Source organism: Pseudorasbora parva, chromosome 24, assembly GCF_024679245.1.
Source record: "Pseudorasbora parva isolate DD20220531a chromosome 24, ASM2467924v1, whole genome shotgun sequence".
NCBI classification, from domain to species: Eukaryota; Metazoa; Chordata; class Actinopteri; order Cypriniformes; family Gobionidae; genus Pseudorasbora; species Pseudorasbora parva.
In genome coordinates this window covers 13,653,545-13,670,044 of record NC_090195.1, presented here as the reverse complement: position 1 = coordinate 13,670,044, position 16,500 = coordinate 13,653,545, and the positions used below count along the sequence as shown (strand labels likewise).

Below are 16,500 nucleotides of genomic sequence, written 5' to 3'. Positions count from 1 at the left end.
GATAACAGTCAACTTGGTCAAGCGGCTTGGATTTTACATAGAAGAAACAGGAAAAAACGCGGCATCGTGTGAATAAAATACACGTTAAATGGCTGCGCTGTATCAGTTACTGCACATTTGGGGGAATTAACAGGATGTAAACATGTTAACATAGATTGAAATGATTACAGCGTAAAGCCGCATGCAACAATTTTTGATATTTGTATGTGATATTTTCATCTTGGGGAATGTGTGTATCAAATGCTTTGTGTGGATTTGCATAATTAAACAGAATTCCTAAATGATTAAATTCCAATTAGCCAAACAAATGAGCTAATGTGTCAAAACACTGACTCGTTTGAATAGTCAGACACATTTGGAGCCAATGTTTTTGGTTGTTGTGGAATACCCATATCACATCCCCAAATTAAATGCACTCAGTCAAAAACAAAATGTCAGGACACATCACACATGAGCGGCTAAATGGCTCTTTTCACAATATGTTGTATTCTCATATAAATATACAACATTTAAAATATTCGGTGTTATTTAAAAACAATGCATAGTGTCAGATAAACTGATTAGCCAGACAGATTGCTTATTGATTACAATAATCCGTAAGGCTTGCTGATTGATTTATAGCATATGATATCTTATTTAATAGGCCTGAGGCTTGTCTCATCAGGACAAGAACTCACCTAAAACATCAATTAACCAAATTATTTGTATGTTTACTTTATATGTTTGCTATGTAAGGTAGTTATGGCAGGACGGCGTGTAGCGGGGCTGGTTTGTGGACAGTCAGCTGGCGGCTCTGAATCCCACGGACGGGAATCTCAGGCTTTTTCACATTTAAAACGCACCCGTGGGCCAGACAGCTGAGAACGACTCCTTGGTGTCTCAGAAAAAGGCTGGAGTCTGTTTGCACTGATATTTCACTAGTGGCAGCACTAAGGACACTTGGAAAAAGGGGTGGAGGGGGGGTTAATAAAATCTGCGTGTCTCCTCTTCACGCTGGAGGTGTATGAAGGTGATTGTGGATTGGTTAAAGGGAGTCGATGGATTGTCATGCATAAGGTAAGCGCCCGTCCGTGAGCTTTGTTTGAAAGCGCTGATGTTGAGGAGGTGCTGACAGCCCTTCGCTGGGGTTTCTAAAGCGAGCAATTTCTGTGCTTTGATTTCTTCCTATGATATGTCAGATGCACAAAACACATTGTGCGATTTGAATTCATTTGCGATATGTCTCTCCTGCCAGTGCTGTCTTTCATGCGCATGATTTTAGAATAATTTTACTTGCAACGCATTTATTAGCTTGTTGAGTGAATCAGAGCTATAAGTTCAGTGATAAAATTATTAAAATATTAAATAATTCATCTTTTTGAACAGTTCCTTTTTATGTCAAAAAGTTATATAAATACTGAATTACAGCAAAGAGATTTAAATAGCGAGAGTCTGTTTTGTATCACCCTGCTCATCGGGCATAAGATTACATTCATACTCCATATGCATGCAAGCAGTCATACGTGCACTGCGAGGGGTTTCTCTCTCACACAGCCAGGGCTGCAGAGGAGATAATTTGAGTCTAATCTGCTGGTGCAGAAGTGTGAGGAGTGAGACTGGACAATGAGACTCCCTCTCCTCTCACCTGAGAGAGGTTTCCGCTTAAATCACGCCTGTCTCACTGGCCACAGACCCAGATCCCCAACTTTAATGGGAAGACAGTTAATAACCTTCTTCTTCTCCTTCTCCTCCTCCTCCTTCTTTTTTTTATCCCCTGTGCACTATCAATCTGACCTGTCAGGGCACTGCTGAATCAAAGCAAAAGTCCTCTTCACAGATGACTGATTAGAAACGCAAAATCACAAAATCCATCTTCATGGTCACTTTTATTACAGTCATTTTTAAACTGACAGCAACCTGCTCAGGCTCAGAACAGAGCTTGTGGTGCAGATTGTGTCTCTGACAGAGAGAGAGAGAGAGAGAGAGAGAGAGAGAGAGAGAGAGAGAGAGAGAGAGAGAGAGAGAGAGAGAGAGAGAGAGAGAGAGAGAGAGAGAGATATGAGATGAGAGGATGCAGAGAGGTGGAGAGATGTCTGTGAGAATTGGGGAGCATCATATACAACGCACATATATGCTTAAATTCTTACACGAACCCACATGCATATATGCACGCATACCCCGCGAAGGCACATGAATGGAATATACATGTACACATATCTCGCATGTTCAGCCGAGTCGGAATTTTACTGTTGGAATGTGTGGCGTCTAAGATACTCCAGTGACATGTGACAATTTGATTCTAATAATTGAATATGTTCCTCAGACCGAATAAAAACCCTGAAAAAGAAGTGTACCTGACCAATCAGAATATCATGGCATATGAAGAATTATTGTATTTATGTCTGAGGGTGCTTGCTGCATTTCATTTTTATTTACATTTTTCATAAGACAAAAAAATAAGAATGACGTTTTAACCAGTCAAGTGTTGTTTTTTGTCAATCTATTAAAATGTCCTTAAATATGAAGTATATATATAAATATACATGCATAGGAATTATAAAATTACATAATTAAAAAAAAATTACCATAAAAATTCTGAATAAAAAGCTATTTATGTGTCCAAAGTAGGTTTACTTACAATGCACTTTAATAAGGCAGTACTTTGGGCTATATATATATATATATATATATATATATATATATATATATATATATATATACACACTGTAAAAAATATTGCTGTTTTTTGTTGGTTTAACTTAAAAAAGTAAGTAACCTGGTTGCCTTAAAATTTTGAGTTTATTGAAATTAAAAATTTGAGTTAATACAATGAAGGAAATTTGTTCAATAAATAGAAACTAAAAATATTATTGTATCTGAACCACATAAAAAAATTTGATAAATCATGAAAATAGCACAATTTGGCATGTTTTACTGCGTCATCAGAAATAAAACACATACAATTACCCAATATGCTTACAAAATCTTTTAATAATATTTTAATAATATATTATAATAATAATATTATAAAATATATATATAATAGGAATATTCATCAAGGGGATCAAATTATTAATCAGAATAATTTATATATCAAACTAGTTGATAATGGAGTGGTGGAAAAGGAAGTCGTTTTGTCGAATAGGCGACTTTTACTGTTCCATAAGCATGTCTGTCAGGGCCCGGTCCTGGTTTAATCCTTCTCGACATCATTCAGGAGGGGTTACGTGTGTCTTGGTTACGTTCATTCACAGAACAAAGGAAAATGGGTCACGAAAGACAGAAAACACACCATTTCACAGAAACCTGGGGAACAGACAGCCTGCCACATTTAATGTTCTTAAAACATCTGATTGAACAGCTTGTCAAAATATTAAAGCTCACTTATGAAGGCCTAAGAGTCATCTCTGAAGGGAGGGGGGATTATTCTATTTAACAAATGATTTTTTTGTATTAACCTGCATGTTTGTATGGATTTGAAAGGCACTGTTTTTTAGGGGGGGTTTTGCTTCCATTTTAACATCTTCGTTTATTGTCGATTCATTGTAATACATGTCCTGTAAGATGCATTTAGCCAAATAAATCATTTTAAATAAGAAAAAAAAGCCATCTGTCAGATCATAAACTTAATAACGTCACACAGTCTGACCTAGCCTAAAAATATATAACCCACATTAAAATATGTTTGGACAAGGCTTTAAAGACGCAGGGTTTGGACTAACACAGTCGTGTCAGACTGTGGAAGCAGCTGCGCTCTTGAAATGAATGCCCCTGACTGTACGCCTGTCAGTGGACTGAGACCCGACTGACCTGATGGGTTTGATTACTTCCCTGACATTCAATGGCAATAAAAAACAAAGCATAAAGAGACCTGGGGAAATTTCTGCAGAAATTCCACCGCGCACATCCGTACGTCCACACGTACACCCGCACGCATGTAAACAACACTCACGCTAACACATATGGTCTGAATAAACATAACAGACAAGGCACAAAAACCTTAAAATCTTTAGCTTCGAGTCTCCCACAAGAGCCGAAGCGTGTTGCGTTAACCGCGCACCGTTCGGAAACGGCTGAAAATTTGGCCTTGGATACGTCCGAGACACTCAATCGACCAATACGGAACTGCACCAGTATTTTACATCTGACTCCATCGATGACAAGCACTAACTACCATGAAATTCCCTAAAGATTAAATGTCCCGGGACCGTATTCCGTCTGCTCTGCCTTTCCTCGACAGGAGGGAACAGAGGAAAGGCAGATAAATCCAAAAGAACCACCCCACAACACTCAGCGAGAGGCAAACCAAGACAAACAGCACATCAAACCTTAGTCTGCAAAGCCTCCTTTTTATCCTGCTGGCATTAAACCCCAGACACACACACACACACGCATGCACACACACACTCAGTGGGAGACTGTACGGAGAGAGAGAGAGAGAGAGAGAGAGAGAGAGAGAGAGAGAGAGAGAGAGAGAGATAGAGAGAGAGATAGAGAGAGACACATACACCCTCACAGTACAGGGACTGAGAAACCCAGACAAACAGAAACGGTACAGAAAGCAAACCGCAGTATTCGAACACAAACACACAAGCTGTTCGCCTACCACACCTGCCTTTGTGTGTCTGCAGCGTCGACTGGCAGTCCTGTCTTTTCTGCAGGCAACGCCGAGTCCTTTCAAGAAGGGGGGAGGTGGATCAGGACAGGTTTTACTGGGGGTAAATCAGCAGGTCAGGGGCTTTCAGGTGGGCTCCGGCAGGAACGCCGTATGAGAAGGCCGGAGCGGGGGAACTTTCAGCAAGTCTGTGATTCCTGGGGTTCATATCCTGACTCCCCCATTTGTGCTCTTCAAAAGAGAAAAGAAAAAAAGGGAGTGAGAGAGAGAAGGAGAGAGAGGAATAGGAAGCACAGGTCATGTAAAATGTATAAGCTGCATTTAAAAATAATTTAATTCTGGAAGCGAGCAGCTCATCTCCTGCCACCGAGGATCCGGGTGAGGGGATTCTTCTCTTTTTTTTTCTTTTTTTTCCATGAATGCACCTTTTGTGACAGTCTACATTTCAGCTCAGGGGAAAGCAAGAAATAAGAAAGTTGTTTATGAGCACCAGAGCAAATATTTTTTAGCAAAAATCTCTTAAGGTAGTCCAGCCGAGCATACGACAGTTATCATGAATTACAAGTCGTCTTTTGCGATTTGTTTGCGGTTTCCGCTCATTTCGGTCATGTCACACGGGTTGATTTTATATTCGCCATAGACTGAGAGGTATTTAAACTGGTGAACTACAGCCTTTAGTCGTCGTGTAAGGCGTAGGCTGGTCCTCACAGGTGGGCTTGTGTGTTTTGCACTGGCTGACTCACTTGTAAGCAAAACTCTCCTCAGGAGGCAGCTCAAACAAACCCAAATTACAGGGTTAATGAAAGCCGAGTAAATTAAACAAACTCTGCTTATTTGACGTCCGTTTAACAAGATATACATTTATTTTTTCCATAAAAAATCTGCTTTGACCCCCACCCCCTCCCAAAAAAAGAAAAACACTGCACAGCTTTGCTGCTGCTGAAGGCGGTGTGTTTCCTAAAGCTCCGTTATGCGGTGTAATTGTGTTATACTTTTGACCTTTGACAGAAAAAAAAAATTCTTTGAACATTTTAATGTGAACCATTTTAAACCCCAAACACACAAAATCCCATATTTGGTATGTTAAACGTTATACTGAGCCGGGCCGAAAAGTTTTCTGCCTTTTATTTTCACTTCATATTCTTAAAATGAACGTTTCTTTGTTGTCTGTCGCCTGATTGAGAGTAATCGAAAACATTCCGCGCTGCAGAACATTTTTGCTCACGGATTACTTTGGGAATCTTGTTCGGATTATATTTAGCACATCACGGACGATCCCTTTGCACACGTACACACAGAATAAAGTCTTATGTAAACAGACCACAACAGTGCTCTGTTATAATAACATGTAAGGGGTACAGGCTGTCTGCGGCACCATCATTTTATGAGAGACATATTGCTGAAATGTCGATTTCTGTTGCTTTTAATAACAAGCACATGACAGGGCACAAAACACGGCATTGTGGGATATTGACCTGGTCGGGGGAAGGAGGGGGCGACGATTTGGATTGAGGATAATATTCTCTTTAAAGCGCACCGTGTAAATTGTGCGTATAAAGTCATTGGAAGTGATTCCTCAGGACAGCCTGAGAGGACAGTTACCTGCTGGCTTGAAGAAGCCAATCAATAGCAGGAAATAGAGCCGTGCATGAGGCTGGGAGGCTAGCAAGCGGTTAGCGCTAATAAAAACGGCCGATGTCAATATTTGGGAATAACAGACGAGAAGGATAATAGACAAAAGACAGCGTATGCCGTGGCGTACTCAAACAGGGGCTCCGAATTAATGCGCAAAGTCCAGCTGCTCCCTAAGGGTAGACCCCCGTGCATTAGTTACCGCAGGTAATGCCAAACTATAGTAAAATCAATGTGCTCAGAAGCACTATAAAGAGGGACAACACTTCACAGGAGGCATGACTGAGAGTGTTTCTCTTTCTCTCGCTCCATCGCAGGGTCACAGAGCTGTTGAATGTGTAGTGCCTTAGCAGCCACCCTAAAAAAAACTTTAAAAAAACACTAAATAAATGATGTATATCGCAAGGTGTGAGCTTCACACAAACAGAAGAAATTACAACCGATCCAATTTCATCTGTGCTTCCTTAATGACTATTTAATATTTCTAGAATGGCCATGAACTAACCGACAGAGTATTTTGCATTCGCTTGCTGTGCCGCTCTTAAAATTACTCTAATTTGAGGTTGTTCGGCAAAATAGGACATTATCCATGAGAAAGTAATGTCATCATAGTTATATTTTCTTTTTATGGGACCCTTAAATGCTATTGTTTGTCCTTCATAAACGTTGTTTTCACAAAACAAGAGACAATGTCTAACTACCTCAAAAATGGCGTAATGATTTTCATAGAGAATAGTTTGGTGTTTTTATTACATCTGATCATGACATTATCAACAACAACAAAAAAATACCATAGAACAAAACTCAGCAGTCATAGCCCTTCATGAAAGATGGGATTGTAGAAATAATAGTTGCATGAAATTGTCTCTCTCATAAGCGCTGAACATACTTGTACAAAATAGCTTGTAAGAATATAGAAAGGCATATAAGACACTGCTATTTAGAGACTCTCTCAGTACATCATGGCCGTGTCCTCTCGCCCATTTGGACAAGATGGATCCTGAACAATTGAGTTTGAAGGATTAGTTCACTCACAATAAAAATTCTGTCATGATTGCTCACTCTCATTCCAAATCATATGACTATCTCTGCACACAAAACGCAAAAAGAACAAATTAAGAATAATGTCCTGGTTGCTCTTTTCCATGGGAATCACAATGAAATGTGGTTTAATGCAAAAACAGCATTAAAGTATTGTAAAATCATAAATGCAGGCCATAAATCTTATGCACTATATTCCAAGTCTTCAGAATCCATACAAAAGCTTTGTGTGAGCAACAGACCATTTTAAGTCATTATTCATGAGAAAAAAACGAATCATTATTTTTTTACCAGATCCTTTCATTGAATCAGGTGATATAGTTTGCAAAACGCTTTGAAGGATGAATTCATGATGTATTAGATATGAATGTTTTCAAAAGAAACGGCAAGTTTTTAGAACGGCAGGAGCGGAACGAGGTGCTGAGCGACTATTTCACGCTCAAGCGTGGTGCGTTCAGCGGTTTTTAATGGTTGCCGAGAGTTGAAGAATTTTCAACTTTGAGTAAGTTGCAGCACTCATCACTAGCCGCATTTCCATTACAGATTTGTGAAAAACTTTTGCGATATTTCTTAAATGTCGATAAAAAACTATTGCGAAATGACAGCGTTTCCATAGGCGCTGTTATGTGACTAAAACCTATTATTTTCCTCTCGCGATAGGTCATTCCAAAATGATGGCACTTGGTATGGTTTGTATATCCCATCCACTGCGCTAACCATTCTTTTTATTGGAAGGAGATGTGTGTTATCCAAGCATTAATGGCAAGGAAGCTTACCTTAGCTTACTTAAGTGCCACGAATATGAGGTGTGTGTGTCAGATCTGCTTCAAGGTCTTCATGATAATGTGGCATTTCTGTGTTTAGAATCCAGTATTCCTATAATTGTATTGTCTTTTATGAGTTTAATACGAACTCTGTCTTGTCTTCTCTCCAAACAAACCGTCATCTGTAAAGAATGATCTTTTACGCACGCAAGTTTGACGCATATAGAGAAAAGCGAAATGTTTGAATTTGCATGTTAACTCAAATGTTTTTTTGTTTTTGTTTTTTAACCACTTTCGTTATTTTGGCTAGAAATTTTGTTTGTTGGAAATATGAACACAATTGCTTTTGAAAAGAAAAATTTGGCATTAAATCAACAAAATATTTGTGGCAAATGAAGATAGAATTGGAGTGAGTGCATGCAAAATAATTTGTTCCACGAATAAAAGTAGACAGTTTATAGTTTATAATCATGTCATGAACTTATATAGCTAAAAATGACAGAGTATTGCCGCTGTCTTAAAGGAAGAAGGAAAAAATGAAAAAAATGTTGGCGCCTTTATCGGTGGGTTAAAGAAAACATAGCCTAACTTTGAAACTAACACAATTGAGTGGAAAAAATTATATATAGGTCCTATGTTGCAGCAATGCGTCACCACACCAGATGACCTGTAAATGTGAGGAAAAAAAAACGTTTCCATTGCAGTTTTGCGAAATGTCCTTTTTCGATTTGCCTGAAAGACCACCTCATGAGAGCATAAAACCTTTTTTTTTCGATATATGGGAGTTTTTGCGAATTATCCGCGTTTCCATTGGGCGTATTTTCAATTCGCAATTTCAATTTGCTTAATTTGAGGGGTAATGGAAACGCAGCTATTGTCACTTTTCACCCAGCCGTCCAATCAGAATGGAGGAGGGGCGGGACAAAAATAACACCAACCAACCGCCACATTCTGCTTGTACAACATCAACAGATGAAAACAGCAAGAATAATAACAGAACAAAACAATTTAAAACCAGAGCCAGAGAAAATACTTAACATTGTATCGCCATTTTTATATACAATCAATACAGAAACAAACGATCTTGTTAAACTTCTGCAGATATTCCATATCATAACAAGCAAAGAGTCTCAAATGAAAACAACACTGTGCTGCCAAAATGCTCTCAAGCACCCACAGCAAGGCGTTTTCAGCAGAGCTGCTAGTGTTTTCAGCTGGATAAAATGCATTGGTGGACACGCGGCCTTAGGGTTAGGACTCAGACCACTGGAGGGGACGATTATCAGTAAACAACAGCTTAAATTTCTGTCTGTTTCTCACACAAAGCGATCGTATGACTTATAAAGTCTTACATTTATAAAAATAGGGAAGCAATTGCAGAGCAGCTAGAAATAACAAACTAGCTTTGAAAGCATAAGACCTCATGTCTCAAAGCACAATACAATAATAATGAATGTAAACAACTTAAAAAGCTATTTGTACCACCTGACTGCTGCAGATTCATTTCACATTGATAGTGCTGACATAAATGTACATAAATCAGTCTGAGAACCAACTCATTCATGCACAAGCTCATTGCTTTGTTTCAGGAGGAAGGTATGGAAATATACGTTGACAGGCAGGTAGGACATCCTACTATTGCATTCGGACCTAATGTAATGATTGGACGATAATTGTTTGGTCTTGAGACTTAAATAGACATTATATGTACATTTTTGAATATTTAGACCACATCTATCATTAATTGCTATCAGGATGTAAAGAGAGTTTCATTCACAATAACAAAAAGTGTTTATGAAAAAAATTGCCTACTCTACCTTTAATTGTGTATTATAGTGCTTAGTATATCTAAAGTTTGAACTCTTCAGTCCCCGTCATTCATACCAGTCATTGTGTTTGCATGGAAAAGAATGATTATTACAAAATTCTCCTGTAAGAAAAAAAGTCTTCCAGATTTTAAATGATATGAGGGTGAATAAATGACAACAGAAATACTATGTTTGGTTTTGTTGACTTTTTAGGCTACTTTGACAGCAGCTAAACAAAGTCAGATACATACTTTTCTTTGACGCATGTCATAAGCACACTTCTGGTACCTGTCTGGTTCCAACATGCCATTGTACAGGTTGATGTTGCACGTGGGCGACATGCTGTCTATATACATGAGGACATACTCATCATTGGTGTGAGAGGTGGACACTACCTGGGGCTGAAGGGGGCAGGACGACCTCCTCATCATCCGGCGACCTGATCTAAAGCACTCGCACAAACCCACACTGGACAGGAAACAGGAGAACGGCCAGTGAATGCAGGTCGAAGCTGGATGACACATTACTGGGACTGGAAGAAACATAAAAGAATTTATTGGACACGTTATTTGAAATAATTGAAATTATAGCCATTATATACAAATCTTTTTGACTAAAACCCAAAAAGAAAGTATGCTTTAGGCTCATTACCGAAGTGTGTGAAATGCATTTGGGCATCTATAATGACTGGCTTCAAACCCAAACACAATGCACAGCTGAGAAGTGCATAAGTCTGTCATGTGAATTTTCCATCCACTCTTCAACAGACTGTAATTTGGGTCGCATTCAAAATGGCCACCACTATTTTTTTCCTTTTTTTTTTTTTGCTGCGCGTCCATCCATTACCTCCTTATGATGCCCAGAAAACATTTCAATTGGATTGTGATGGCCTGTTTGGGCCCTTTGATCCTTCTCCCTTTTAAGACCCCCATTGTTCAAGATTCGCCATCCTGTGCTACCGAAAGGCTGACCCTAGGCAAATCTTCATAATGAGCTTCTTGTCTGATCCATTATGGATTCTTGGATGTGCCCACATCACACATGCCTCTGGTGCATATTTCTGTTTTCCCCATCCTCAAAATGCTCATAAATGTATAAAGAAGGATCAAAATCCAGCAAAACACACTCATCAAAGTCCTCAAGGTAGCGATTGATTTAGCTCATATGAATTTAGACATTGCACAGCCCTAATGAAAGATTAAGGACTAGTTAAGAGCGGTACAATTTAGAACAAATAACTCAAGATGGTTTTCATCTCCTCCCATGCACAAGTGAACATTACGCTGTTCCTCGCCTACATCCACTGGTCTGGTAATATAGTCTGAGTTCAGCTTTGAAGTTTTATTGCATGTGTGGGTGCACATATATAGACCAGGTACTGTAGGATGTGTAAGACCATCACTTTAACCACTTTTGGATGAAATTGTTGATGAAATCATAGGCAACATTCAAAGTCTCTGTGTGCACATATAAAGGATTTAGAGGTCAAAAAAGTTAATGGATGTTAAATGACAAAACTGGAATAATTCGAATCAGTGGATTCTTGTTTCATTTGATTCGAATTTGACGATTTTAACACTACTTTCCCCATTTCTACTCGAACCATTGAACAAAATGAGTGCCAACAATTGTGAAATTGACTTACACACAAGCCATTGCCCTTCAAATTGCGAATTGAAAATACTCCCAATGGAAAGTGAAACCCGTCAATTTAGCAAAAACTCCCAATATATCGCAAAAAAGATTTTACACTTCCATGAGGTTGTTTTTCAGGCAATTCAAAAAGAAATGCAATAGAAAAATTCACCTGTATGTCACGTAAAAGTCGATCATTCTTTAAAGAAGGCACGGTATGTTTGGAGACGACCCAGTTCTTTCATAAAAGACAAAAGAATTACGTGAATACTGGATTCTTAACAACAAAGAAATGTCACAATTTATCCGAAACGCCTAGAAAGAGCTCATTTGTGGCCACTTTCAAGTACAAGGGGCTTTCCTTGCCATTAATGCTTAGATATCATAGGTCTCCTTCGATTTAAAAATAATGGCTAGTGCAGTGGCTGCGATATATATACGTAAACCTACGTATATGGGTAAACCCACCCATTGCCATGATTTTTGGAATGACTTATCGCGAGAGGAATAAATAAATATGGAATGAAAACATCGTCATTTCGCAATCGTGTCTTTATTTACATTTAGATATTATTGCAACAGTTTCGCAGAAATCTGAAATGGAAACCTGGCTATTGTCTGACACTTATATATAGTTCTGTTCAAGTTTATATACCATTGAAAAAAAGTTTTACATAACATAATCCACAAGAAAAAATAACTGAATTTACATAAATGAACCAGTTCAAAAGTTTACATGCCTTTTTTGTTTGGATGATCAACGTCTGATTTTATATTTTATGATAGCTGATCATGAGTTTCTTGATTGTCCTGAGAAGTCTCGTTTAAGACACGTAATTTATTTCACATGGCGGCCATCTTTGAATCACCTCTCAGGCAGCTATTTCAGTCATGTAAGTACAGCTTGTATTGCTTTGAATGGGGAAACATCAAATTCTCCATTACATTCACTAAGATTACGATTAAATTTCATATTTGAATTCATCAACAAAATCCGACAACAACTGAATTTTTCAGGCTGGACCAGCAAATGCACATATACAGTCATAAGCATGTGTCTTAGAAAATTGACTGTTTCTATATAATTTTATTTATTAATTTTATTTTTATTTTTAATTTAAATATTAATGCCCTTCAGAAGCTACATATGTTCCCCAAAGACAAAATAAGTGCAATTTACCACAATCATCCAATTAAAATACTTCTGTCGTCTGAAATGATCAAAATATAATGAAAGTTAACACAATATGTACTGTATGTATATAGATTGTCCCACCTGCTGTATGAATCACCCTGGTTGTGAGGTGCTTTGTAAATCCTAATGTTCAAAATAAATAATTGGTTTGAGTAGAACTCAAATTAAACAAATTAGTTTAATCAGATTAACTTTTGTATACGTCCTTTTTCTGAGTTGACAAAACTGAAACCTTTTAAGTAATATGAATGGTTTCATTATTGTGAGTTTTATGAACTTGTTTCTTTTAATATAGGCAAACTTAAATTTATCTGAAACTGGGCTGGGATTTATATTTACGAGCATGCTTTGCCATGCCACTCAAAGGGGAGAGTAAATGCCAAAATTAAATGTCATATAATGTTTTGTGCAAAATGAATGCTAAGTGGGAGTTTTTTGTACATTGTAAAAAAAAAAAATTCCAGAAATTCAATTCAGCCAACTGAAAAATGTAGATGTGATCAGTCACGTGAAAATGTTCAATTGGAGACCAGAATTTTTGTTTTTACAGTGTAGGGTTGCCATCATGTGACGAGTGGAAAATGAACTTAGATTGAAAATATAGATTTTAAACGTTTTATATTGCGGTACTCATTAAGCAAGTGCTATGCTATGCTAATGTCATCAAAGCATTGTGTCACCAATTAGCAAGGCATAATTTATTGAATTAGTTAAAACTAGCCAAGTTCCCAATACTAAAAATATTTAAGGTGAGATGACTCCCCTAATATTCACCTCATTAATAAATTTAAGTGAAATGTATGAATTAGCTTACGCAAATATTTAAAGATAAGAGCAATTCAAACACTTAATGCCCACTTAAACTTTACATTTCTTAACTTGAAACATTTAATGTAACTAATTACCTCACATTTTCTTCAGGTTTCCATTGCTGTTTGCAACAAAAGTTTAGGGATGCATTGTAACCTTTTAAAACAATATTACATCTAACAGATAATAACATCAAAATATGTGATACATAGCGCAAAAAACAGCACTGAGTTACAGATAATAAAATAAACCGAACAAACATCCTGACCTCTCCTACAGTTTATTCTTTGCATGTGTTCAAAGCTTCATTGCAATACTATAGACACTGGTGAAAAAAAAACACCTTCAAGGTTAAATTGATAAATCAGTAAACCTGCTGTACGAGACCAACGGAAAGCGGCATAGCAGAGCAATCTGCATGGGTAAAAAGACTTCTGTTTGTTTTTAGCAAATGCATGTCAATTAATTGATATTAGAAAGGCTTACGCAAGGCTCTGAGGGCAAATCCATAAACTTATTTATATTTATGTATGTACAAACAAAAACAAAATACGATTCAGATACGAAAAGCATGCTAGCTCATATCCTGCACGATTTTTTCACGATTGCCTCGAGTGGAAACTTTCAAGAAAAAAAAGGCTGAAAACAAACAACAGATAGACAGAAAAAAGGAAGGGGAGGAAAAAAGGAAAACATCAATTGTCCTTCTTGAGAACGACATGCTTTGTAGCTCTTCTGTCATATCTCATGGAGTCGAATGGACAGCAGGATTGCTGGCTTGACTGACTTTCTGACATCCCCAGAGACGGCGTTCTCTTTCCGGCACCTCTCAGGAGACGGCTGGACTTTATGAATTAGTTACAAGCTTTGTCCTTTTCTTATTGCATGGCAGATGAAACCCACACCAGATAAGACAGAGGTGCAGGAAAAGCAAGAACGTAAATTGGAGTGAACTGTGAATTCTGGGAGGGGGGAAAAAAAGCTAAAGCAAATGAAAGAAAAAGTTTTGCTCGCATTTGCAAATGAAATGCAGCTGCGTGTCATTTTTGGCCTCCACCCGTTCTAAGATTGGAAAGATGGAGTGCGTGTGTGAGATGGTGGAAGAGTTCCGTCTCCTTTGTGACCATTTGCTTTGACCTAAAACGCGGCTGGGGGGAAACAGCACTTTTTACAGTGTGTGGCTCAATGTCGAACTTATATTTAATATATGACATTTCACACAAATCATCCGACCAAAGACATGACCCTGGGGTATTTTTGCAGATTGCTTTTTCAGTACCTCAGCAACTGTGGAATTACTCTTCCTCAAGAAAGCCTTTGAGTTGGACGAGGTGATCACCTCGGATGGCTGTGGCCATCCTGATCTGGAACAGCTCAGAGAAAGTGATATCATGTTTGTAGAGCCATGCTAAATTGAAAACATCTTGGTGGCTGGAGGCTGTACAAAATACCCATATATTACATATTGTATAACGCTCAATTGGCCGGTCAGACAATTATTCTGTTGTGGCATCTCAGATGGTCTGTTTTTAAGCTTACCTTCATATCTGCAAGCGTTCATTTTTAATAGGGCAAATGTTTTAGGACTGAACAATGTTGTTGTCTTTTTCTGTGACCAAAAATAATTATATCATTGTTTACTCACCATCCTGTCACTGCAAATATGAATGGCTTCTTTCTTCAGAAGATCATAGAAGATTAAAAAAAAAAAAAAAAAAAAAAAAGTTAACTGGCCCCCTCCCCCCTTCCCCCAAACACTTGTAACCCAATTACTTTGATTGTACAAAAACAATACTGAGACATTCTTCAAAAAAATCTTCTATTTTGTTCTTCAAATCAAACAGATTTGGAATGACAGAATCTTCCTTTTGGCTGAACTATCCCTTTAAGTCACACTTAAGCCGTTTGCAAGACACTTCAACTAAAAATGGAAAACCAAATGTGTTTTGGCCATTCATTTACCCAACAATGGCATTTTGGGGCATGAAACAAACTTTTGAAAATCGGTTTCCACGTGCAAGTTTTTGAAAATGATACCGTTATCGTCAATTTCGTGTGGCTCATTCGCAAGGGGCAAGCGAAGCCTGTGATTTTACTCAATTTTACTGACTTATCTCTGGGATATGATGCCAAGGCTTGACGTATCCCCTGGTTGAGAGTCCTGTTCTATGGTCCAGTTATAGTTTTCATTTACATTTCACTAGGTTAAAATCTAATAGCTTAGGCTTTACGCTTGATTTATTTGTAACACAAAATACATTTGTAACACTAGCTTTATGATACATCATAAACAGCAGCATGTTCCTTAGTATATGCTGCTATGCATATCATCCATCTCCATTCTTTTCTGCTCTTCTGATGGTTTGCAGCTTTCTCTTCTGCAAATTGTATAGTCGTATGGTGCATAGCGATATGACCCAGCACCCAAAATACAGATGCAATCTCCATTTTTCGTGAAAGATGGACAAAATGGCGCATAAGAAACAAAAATCTTGAAAAAAAATTATATACGACCCTGCCAAAACCTGGCACCAAATCGAGATTTGTGCGGGACTAATGCTATCACAGGACTTCGGTGTTCGGTGGAAAATGGTAGGTCATTTGCAGGGGAATTTTTACTTTACAAATTACACATTCGCACAGGATTAAGATCACAGATAACCTCCCCAATTATTACAAATGACTGGAGGTCACCAGGTAATACTAATCTGAGCCCGGGCTAATGACTACCAACTGGGCCTTAAACTCATTTTACTCAATGTATGAAGCCACAAAGGTGTCTTATAAGAGTTACATTAACTAAAAGTGTCCAAATCTGTCTTAAATGTCTTTGAACGATGTATCTGCTGATATAGTATAGTAGAATTAGACTTATTTTAGTGAAATGTTTTACTTAAAAAGTGTTTCTTCAAAATACTTGCTTTGATGTTTTGTTATCTAATGCAATGACATTTGTACAGTTTTAAAGTGTGGCTTATCCAAAACAGGCATTTTGAGACCTCTGTATATTAAAATATACAG

General features: G+C 37.8%; 1 long non-coding RNA gene across 1 annotated transcript in view; it reads left to right on the top strand.

Annotated features, from left to right (window-relative positions):
* Window positions 1–863: 863 nt before the first annotated feature.
* The window catches only part of LOC137063632 (uncharacterized), a 68,473-nt gene continuing 52,836 nt past the window's right edge, over window positions 864–16,500 (top strand). The window contains exon 1 of the long non-coding RNA XR_010901411.1: window positions 864–1,056. This is a non-coding gene — a long non-coding RNA (uncharacterized lncRNA). The remainder of the gene's footprint in view (window positions 1,057–16,500) is intronic.